The sequence below is a fragment of the Vulpes lagopus genome, chromosome 13 (genome assembly GCF_018345385.1).
Source record: "Vulpes lagopus strain Blue_001 chromosome 13, ASM1834538v1, whole genome shotgun sequence".
Taxonomy (NCBI): Eukaryota; Metazoa; Chordata; class Mammalia; order Carnivora; family Canidae; genus Vulpes; species Vulpes lagopus.
Genome location: NC_054836.1, coordinates 1,597,350 through 1,605,851, shown reverse-complemented (window position 1 = coordinate 1,605,851; position 8,502 = coordinate 1,597,350). Strand labels below are relative to the sequence as shown.

At 34.9% G+C, this 8,502-nt stretch overlaps 1 pseudogene; it reads left to right on the top strand.

Moving 5' to 3' along the window:
- Positions 1-607: 607 nt before the first annotated feature.
- Positions 608-4,893, top strand: LOC121474943 (annotated as a pseudogene).
- Positions 4,894-8,502: the final 3,609 nt, after the last annotated feature.

Genomic DNA, 8,502 nt, shown 5'->3' with positions numbered 1-8,502 from the left:
ACTATATGATTTTATGGATTGCTATATAGCTATAATAATTAAGACTTTGTGGTATTAGAACAGGATAGGCCTGTAGATTAGTGAGAAAGAATTAATATCACCACACAAATATCACCAATTGATTTCTGACAAATATGCAAAGGAAACTCAGTGGAGAAACAATAGTGTCTTGAGCAAAAGATGTTTGAACAACTGCATATGAACATGAAAATGAACCTCAACGTGTTCTTCACAGCTTTACAAAAATTAACTCAAAATGGGTCATGTATTTAAAAGTGCAATATAAAATTATTAACCATTTAAGGAAAACACAGGAGCAAATCTCAATGACCTTGGGTTATACAAAAGGTTCTTAAAGATGAGAGCAAAAGCAAAATCTACAAAAAAGTTGGGCTTTAACATAAACAGTAACAAAACAAAACAAAACAAAAAACCCAATTTAATAAAAGGGCAAATATTTTAATAGCCACTACACCAAAGAAGATATGCAGATGACAAATATGTTCAGGAAAGATGTTCAACATAATTGTTCTAAGAAAATTTAAGTTGAAATCAAAAGTAGACAACAGTACCACCACACTCCTTTAGAATGGCTATAATGAGTACAATGGACAATACCAAGTACAAGCAACAGTGTAAGGTAACAGGAATTCTCACAACCTACTGTGGGATACAGCCTCTTTGGAGAATAATCTGATAATTTCTTGGCAAGCTAAACAACATAATACTTAGCAATCATATTTCTAAGAATTATTCCTAAAGAAAAGACAACTTGTATTCTTACAAATTCTTGCAAACGTGCACGTTTTTTTTATAGCAATTTTATTTAATAATTGCCCTAACTCAAACAACTTAAATGCCTTCCAATAGGTATATAGTATACCCATACAATGGAATTCTACTCAGAAATAGAAATGAATAAACCCTTTATAACCAAACAACATGGATGAATCTTAAAAGATGTTTATGTTGAGTGAAAGAAACCAGTCAAAAAATATACATACTGTATAATGCCATTTATATGAAATTTTTTAAAAGGGAAAATTTAAGGAACGGAGACCAGATCTGTGGTTGCCAGGTGTTGAAGTGAGAGCAAAGTTTGCCCATGTGGGGGCAGCATGAGAAAACTTAGACAGATGATGGGATTATTGTACACCCTTATTGAGGTGGTGGATATATGAATCCATAAATCTGTTAAAATTCATGAACTACATACAAAAGTCTATTACCTTACTTGTATAAGCTAAATAAAGATCACAAAGACTTACTCTATCATACTATCAAATTGAAAATAAATATTTAGACTTTTAAAATGTGGAACACTGTGAATTCTTATACACTGCCAATAAGAATGTCAGTTGACATAAAAATTTTGGGGAACAATTTGGCAGTATCTCAGAACCATCAATTCCCATTCTTATGCATATGCCTATATAAATCCTCATATAGGTGTGCATGGGAACATGTACAAAAGTGTTGATATTAATATAATGCACAGTATCATTTCTATGTTAATTAGAAGTAAATTAGTAAATTTAGTGAAATCACATAATGAAATGTTAAAATTGATAAAAATTTGCTATTACCAATTTATCATTGAGTATCATGCTGACAAATTAATACTGAAAAGTGAAAGAAGATCAATGACATATTATTTATTACATAGAAAAGCATAAATATGCAAAATATTACTGTACATATTTTTTAGGAATTCATGTCTACCTCATAAAAGTATAAAGACACTCCTGATATTGACTACTATGAAATCGAGCAAAGATGTTACCTGAAGGGTATATGTGTGGTAGGGGAAGGCATGGAAGATTATATGATTAGGTAGGGATGCACAGAAAGATTTAGCTATTTATTTAAGATTTAATTATTTATTGCTTAATTTATGTGGTGGATACTTGATTTTTGTCATATAATTATATATCTAAAACATTCTATATAACATTTTTAAAAAGAAAAATAAGGAAAATTAATATGTAGTAAGGTGCTAATGACTCAAGAATTTATCTTTTCAAAAATTTCCTAAATTGTAAATAAATGTACAAATAATCTTTATCTCAGTGGAGAATTTCAGGATGCAACAATGAGCTCAGATGGGGGCAGATAGTTGAAGGTGAGAGATCTTTACAGAGGCCCATCATCTGTAAATGAATTTGTAAACTGCCTCTACAAAGTGCTGGGCTTAAGTAGTAGAATTTGTGGGTTATGCTGCAATAGCATGCTTTTCTCTTACTCCCCCTGAAGGGAATTAAAATTTTAATCTGGCATTTTCAATCCTTTGCCATCCAATGTATATGAAGTATAATGTACTTTTGTATGGGAGGAATTAAAGAAGAACTGTCAACGAAATCTATTTACTATAGCTGGCAATAAGTATCTCTTTACATATTTCCCCTAAGAAATCTCTCCTGAATTATGGACACCCCAGGAACTTCAAACACAGCACAACCAAAGTGAAATTTATTCTCTTCATATACATTCTCACCAACCACACAAAGTTGGTGCTTCCAAACTGTAGCTTACAGTTTGTTGTCTTGGTAACTTCTGTTTCCTCACTATTACATCGAATTTTGAGCATAGTTTTGGTGATTCTAATCCCTATTTCTTCTATCTCTATAAAAAATAGAGCAACTTTACATCCTTTGGTTCTAAACTGACATCTGCATGTTTTTTTTTCTTGAAAAATGTGTTCCAATGCTTTTATAAAATTAAAATTAACCTGGAAATATCACACCCTAGAAATTAACATCCAGATATGTTGACCTCAATTTGAAGACACTGCATAATTTGGTTTCTAAAATATTTGGGAATTATTCTATTTCCAAAATGCAGTAAAATGAAATTTTATAAATTTTCTTTTCCCAGCTCCATCGGACTGCTTTTAGCTTTCTCTCCATGCTTAGCATTTTCCTCTTTCTTATCCTTGATTCTTATTTCTTATTGTCCTCTCTGTTTAGACTGACAGTTTGTTTTCATGATGTAATGATTCTACTTTCCCAAGTTGATGTGGTTCTCAAGATAAAATAGAAATGCTTTCTCTTCTAGGAAGTTTCATCACATTCCCCACAACAAATACAATATTGGCTTTTCTGTGTGATCTCAAAGCCAGTCTAGCTCTTGCCATGTTCTGACCCTAAATTTACACACCAGCACCTTGTTTAGCCAGGATTACATAAAGCTAATCTTTCATGTAAAATCTGGATTTCAAATTCATCATATCTCTCTTGCATATGAGATCAGTTACATAAATGGTCATTAAATTGAATGTCAAAGTTTGTTTTTCTTGTTCTGTTTTCTTGACACATAAGGGAGGACAGGAAAAGGGAAGCATTTTAAAAAGTGAAGAACGAAGCCGGCGCAGATCCGCTTCAGCAACATTTCCATGGCCAAAGCTGTTGCTGATGCTATTAGAACAAGCCTTGGACCAAAAGGAATGGATAAAATGATTCAAGATGGAAAAGGCGATGTGACCATTACAAATGATGGTGCCACCATTCTTAAACAAATGCAAGTGTTACATCCAGCAGCCAGAATGCTGGTGGAGCTGTCTAAGGCACAAGATATAGAAGCAGGAGATGGCACCACATCAGTGGTCATCATTGCTGGCTCTCTCTTAGATTCCTGTACCAAGCTTCTTCAGAAAGGGATTGATCCAACCATCATTTCTGAGTCATTCCAGAAGGCTTTAGAAAAGGGTATAGAAATCTTGACTGACATGTCTCGACCTGTGGAACTCAGTGACAGAGAAACTTTATTAAATAGTGCTACCACTTCCTTGAACTCAAAGGTTGTAGCTCAGTATTCAAGTCTGCTTTCTCCAATGAGTGTAAATGCAGTGATGAAAGTGATTGACCCAGCCACGGCTACTAGTGTAGATCTTAGAGAGATTGAAATAGTTAAGAAACTTGGTGGGACAATTGATGACTGTGAGCTGGTAGAAGGGCTGGTACTTACTCAGAAGGTGGCAAATTCTGGCATAACTAGAGTTGAAAAGGCTAAGATTTGGCTTATTCAGTTTTGCTTATCTGCTCCCAAAATGGATATGGATAATCAAATTGTAGTTTCTGACTATGTCCAGATGGATTGAGTGCTTCGGGAGGAGAGAGCCTATATTCTCAATTTAGTGAAGCAAATTAAAAAAACAGGATGTAATGTCCTCTTCATACAGAAGTCTATCCTGAGAGATGCTCTTAGTGATCTTGCATTACATTTCCTCAACAAGATGAAGATTATGGTGGTTAAGGATATTGAAAGAGAAGACATTGAATTTATTTGTAAGACAATTGGAACCAAGCCAGTGGCTCATATTGACCAATTCACTTCTGACATACTGGGATCAGCTGAGTTAGCTGAGGAGGTCAATTTAAATGGTTCTGGCAAACTGCTTAAGATTACAGGCTGTACAAGCCCTGGAAAAACAGTTACAATTGTTGTTCGTGGATCTAACAAATTGGTGATTGAAGAAGCTGAGTGCTCTATTCATGATGCCCTATGTGTTATTCACTGTTTAGTGAAGAAGAGAGCTCTTATTGCAGGAGGTGGTGCTCCAGAGATAGAACTGACCCTGCAGTTAACTGAATATTCACCAACATTGAGTGGCATGGAATCCTACTGCATTCGTGCTTTTGCAGATGCTATGGAAGTCATTCCATCTACGCTAGCTGAAAATGCTGGCCTGAATCCCATTTCTACAGTAACAGAACTAAGAAACGACATGCCCAAGGAGAAAAAAACTACTGGCATTAATGTCTGAAAGGGTGGTATTTCCAACATTTTGGAGGAACTGGTAGTCCAGCCTTTGTTGGTCTCAGTCAGTGCACTGCTCTAGCAACTGAAACTGTCCAGAGCATTCTGAAAATTGATGATGTGGTAAACACTCAGTAATCAGATTAACACTGGTCAAACGGTGCTGCTGTGGCCACTAACAGTGCATCTGGAGTGGAAGATCACCTTTGTGTTCTTGCTGTTTATAAGATTTATTTCCTTTACGAATCCTTAGGCCTGGTCTTCCAGTTGGCACTTGCTTGAAAAATTGTATTGATACAACTCGATTAAAATATTAAATGTTTGATTTCAAAAGGCAGATTAATTTATTGGCCCTTGTTTCCCCAACAGTCTGTTACTTCTGATATTCTTAAAAAACCTATGTAAGAAGAGAAAAAATGAATTCAAAAAATAAAAAAAATAAAATTAAAAATAAATAAAAAGGTGAAGAACAATAGTATGCACAATTTGTGAAAGAGCATATAAAACCAATAAATACTAAAGTATTCTTGCCCTGTGGACTTTGATAAGGGATATCATACAATATGTACTGTGTGTAATTCTAAGACTGTATTGTACACCTGAATGAAGACAATGAATAATAATTACAACGATATTCAAATTGATATTCTCTTTTACTGTCCTCTTGTAAAAATAAAGGCCAACAATTGAATTTCTGGCATAGGGACCATGCCCTTCATTCTGCCAGAAACATTTGTTTGGAAATTAAGAATTAACATTTTTAGACCCTAGTTGGAAAGCTGACAACAAAGTCAAATTTAAAAATACAAAAGTTTACAATATCATTATTTGTGATTAATTTATTCTTAAAGTTTAATATATGAAAGATACAATAAAACCACAGCCATCTGACTAAATCATGGCATAAGAGGAAAGACTATGATGTTAGAAACTATTTTATCATCTACAAATTTACATCTTTCAGTCACACCATCAGATAAATTGGAGTCAGGATGATACATGTCTTCTTAGGGAACTTCCAAACTGGTCCCTGGCATTCATGTTTATTCTTGCTTTCCCCATTATCCCCCTACTGGCAGATGATTTTCATACAACACAAATCAAACTGTCTCAAATTTTCATGAAAACATTCATTAATGTTTCAAAAAATCCTTAATATGCTCTACATGGTCCTCTATCTATGGTTCATCTAGTTATCTTTATATTTTGCATTTCTTCCTCTTTGTGTTCTTTATTTCTATTCTCCAACTTACAAGGACCATCTCCTTTATCTCAGTCCCTACCAACTTCTCTACCTTCCCTTTGTGCTTTCCTGATGAATGCAACACACTATTCATTTCAGTAAAAAGTGCTGAATCTCTTCTATCACAACTTATTCCTTAATGTTTGCTCACTCCACTTTTCAGGGCTCCATTTTCTGTTACTATATATTCTGGCTCTCATCATCCCAAATCCCATCCTTAATCTGTCAGTCATACTTTAGGACCAAACCGTAAGTATAATTGAGAGTGTTCAAGTTCTTTATGAGGAATCCCCAAACATTGTGAAAAAAAATCAAGCTAAATGGTTAGTTTCTGTAGCAATAAGTATTCTAAATACCAGTGTGGCTGTCCTTTGGTTCTGATTCCAGTTTGGTATGGTGCTACATTTTTTCCTTCAGATATTTTTTCTTCTTACAAATAAAAACATGTAATTATAGAAAAACAAGAACCCAATAAAAAACATCTATGCCACCCAGTGTAACCATTCATGACATATTATTCCTCTTCCTCTTCTTCCTTCACTCTGCCTCCTCCTCCTCATACTTCTCCTTATCTTCTTTCTCCTTTCCCTTTTCTCTCTCTCCTTCTCCTTTTCTCTACTTCTCTCCTTCCCCTTCTCCCATACTCTCACCTTCCCCTCTCTTTCAATATAAGGTTCAAAGAGAAAGATTCTGGAATGGTGCCAATGTTTGGTGATTACTCAAGCAGACATGTTCTTGGCTACAGAGGTGTTTTAAAAAGAAAACACTCCCAGAAGACTGTCATAAAGCCAGAGTATTCTTGGTAAGAAATATAATTTAAGCAATGTTAACAGGAGGATTATATTCCTACTATGAGATTAGACCTCTTGTTCTATGGAGAAACATACTATTAATATATTGTGAGATATTTTCCTTACATAGGTGGAAGAGCTATTCTGATATTTACATTTTTTGGAATACATGTATTCATTTAGGCAAATTCTTACTTTTCTTCCTACTAGATGAAACAACATACTTCTTGAAGACTTTATAGTTGTATTGGTCTTCCATTGCTGTGCAACCAATTAATGAAAACAAAGTAATACAAAATTATCTAGACTTAAATATTTGTGAACATATAGTATGCATTGTTAATTTTTTAAAAAAGATTTTATTTATTTATTCATGAGAGACACAGAGAGAGAGAGGCAGAGACACATGCAGCAGGGAGAGGCAGGCTCTCCATGCAAGGAGACCAATGTGGAACTCGATCCCGAGTCTCCAGGATCACACTCTGGGCTGAAGGCAACGCTAAACCACTGAGCCATCTGGGCTGCCCGCATTGGTAATTTTAATTAATGACTCAGACCTTTTACTTTGTATATATTTATACATATTTAAGTGTTTTTTGAAATGTATTTGTATTTATACATTCATTTAACATAGCTAAAATTTTTTTTTATAAATTTTTTATTTATTTATGATAGTCACAGAGAGAGAGAGAGAGAGGCAGAGACACAGGCGGAGGGAGAAGCAGGCTCCATGCACCGGGAGCCTGATGTGGGACTCGATCCCGGGTCTCCAGGATCGCGCCCTGGGCCAAAGGCAAGCGCCAAACCGCTGCACCACCCAGGGATCCCCCATAGCTAAAATTTTAACATTGATTTACCTATAATTTTCAGGTACTATACTAGATATTTGGGATACATCAATCAATAAAATAGACAAGAATTTCAGCTTTCCTAGAGTACATTCATATAAATGGAGAAAAACAAATAATTAACTAAAACATATACCATGTCAAGCTGATATGTGTTGTTTACAGAAATAAAGGAGGGATCTGTGATCAATATGGTATAAGGGTTTTTTACGGCCAACACAAATTTAATATAGATTAGAATCAGAGAATGGGAGATGAATGGGTGAGAGTTCTTGTCTTCTTGGGATGTACAGATATAAACAGAGATAAAAGACCTATAACAATAGTTCTTCACATCACAGGCATTGCTGATTGCTGTGGAGTTGAACTTATTGAAGGTATAGGTTTTTTTTTGCAATGGACAAAAGCCATGGAGATATGAGGGCTGCAGAAATGGAGGTGGGGGAATTGACAGAGGTGTCTAGAAGCCTGGTGGGGGTGGGGGTGGTGGTAGTGTGGAATTTATGTAAAACTCCCTGAGTTGTGGGGTGCTGTCTTGAAGATGAGTTGACCTTTTCTTAACACTGGTAAGGAGGTATACAATTTGGTGAGGATTTTTTTGGAACACACAGAGAATTCTGACTCCTTGAACTTTGCATAATTATTACTAGGATCTTTTTTCAGTTATCAAACTTGAAAATAAAGAATTGAAATTCACACAGAATCACTCCATTTATCATTTAAAGAATTAAATTCAATTTAGAGGAGTTTGAAGGTGGACCCATAATGAAAATGAAAATGAAAATGAAGCCAATGGTGAAAGATTACTTGAGCACTGATGATTATAAAACTAAGTCATAAATGGGAAGTAATAGAGGGAATATTG